Below are 1,445 nucleotides of genomic sequence, written 5' to 3' on the forward strand. Positions count from 1 at the left end.
TCTCATGACCACACCCCATGGTTTAAAAACAAACAAAGTTGTTTAGGTTGCCATGACACAAAGGCTGTTTTGACCTTGTAAAACCTGACTCAGCTTTGCCAGTGTAAACTTTCCTCTGGCCTTAGTGTACAATATCGAGTTCAAAACCTGTGTACTTAGCATCTAACTGTAGGCCAGCAACATCGCTAAACTGGAAAGCCAGTTAAACACAAATCAACTTTGTTATTAGTTCTCATAAATTCTACTTCAAAGAAAAGTTTCAACACGCTTCACGAAAAGTATGGTCAGGTGATTCGCATGATAAGCTAAGCTGTCTTTGACACCAATGAAGCAAATTAAGTAGTTTGCACCCAGGCTAATATGCACGTACCCAGTCTAAAATATTAAAGCTAAACATTTTTTCAATGGGGGCAAAAATGTTCGGATATAATTGTGAGCGTGTAAATTGAACCCGGTTGCCGACCAACACCTAGGTGCCCGCCGAAACCCAGGCAGTCACATGACGGACTCGTTACCAGATTACTATTTGAAATGGGTTGAGAAATACCATGTATCGCCAGTTATGGTCTTTGGAAACATTTTACTAACATTCTCCACTTTTTCAAAAGAAATACTACTCCCGTGACCACGTTTTCCACGCGTACGATATATTCGGTGCTCCTTTTAATTTGTTACTTATCGTAATAGGAATGCCAATTACCGATAACAGCGGCGACTGATTCTTTTTCTGGCGTCATTGATCAAAGTCACGGTAAAGAACGTCGCCACAGACCACAAGGAAATGCGGGGTACACTTCCAAGAAGGTAATTTTAAGACAAGCTTTTGCTTGTCTGAAATGTGAGGTATCCGCGTCTGTCCACGACACAAAGGTTGTTGTTCACATTCTAAGACCTGACCCAACTTTACATGTTGTCTTTCAAGCCTCCGTCATACATAGTCGAACATATAACCTCCTGACCATCTCTAACCCTCCTCAGACTATAGTTTGGAGTGATTCGGTGATAAAGGTTTGTCTGTGGTTAGCAGTTGGTCTAAGAGTTTGGCTACTGGTCGTGTGCCAGTCGAATATTAATTTTTTCAGACTTTCTGGGAGATTGTGGACATTTGGGCGTCCTGGATTGAACTGTGAAATGGTTGTGGAAACGTTTGGTTATTAGGAGGAAGTTCTCCATGACCGTGGTGTGGTTGGCCGAGTCGAGCCTGAAACTAAGTGGACTGCTTCAAACCTAGAGCCGCCATTGGTTGGTCGGGTGGGGGCGTCCTTAACGTGCAACAGGGACTTTACATTTCACATTGTGATTGCTTGGCTTGGTGGTGCATCAAGTATATCGAAAACTGTTTTAAGACTTATGTAGACAGTAGACACATAGAAATAACAACGCCTAATAGAACTTAAGGCAGTCGATACACAGGCAATCGTGATTTCACCAGCACCATCTGCATT

The sequence above is a fragment of the Branchiostoma belcheri genome, unplaced genomic scaffold (assembly GCF_001625305.1).
Source record: "Branchiostoma belcheri isolate BF01 breed outbred unplaced genomic scaffold, Haploidv18h27 scaffold21, whole genome shotgun sequence".
Taxonomy (NCBI): Eukaryota; Metazoa; Chordata; class Leptocardii; order Amphioxiformes; family Branchiostomatidae; genus Branchiostoma; species Branchiostoma belcheri.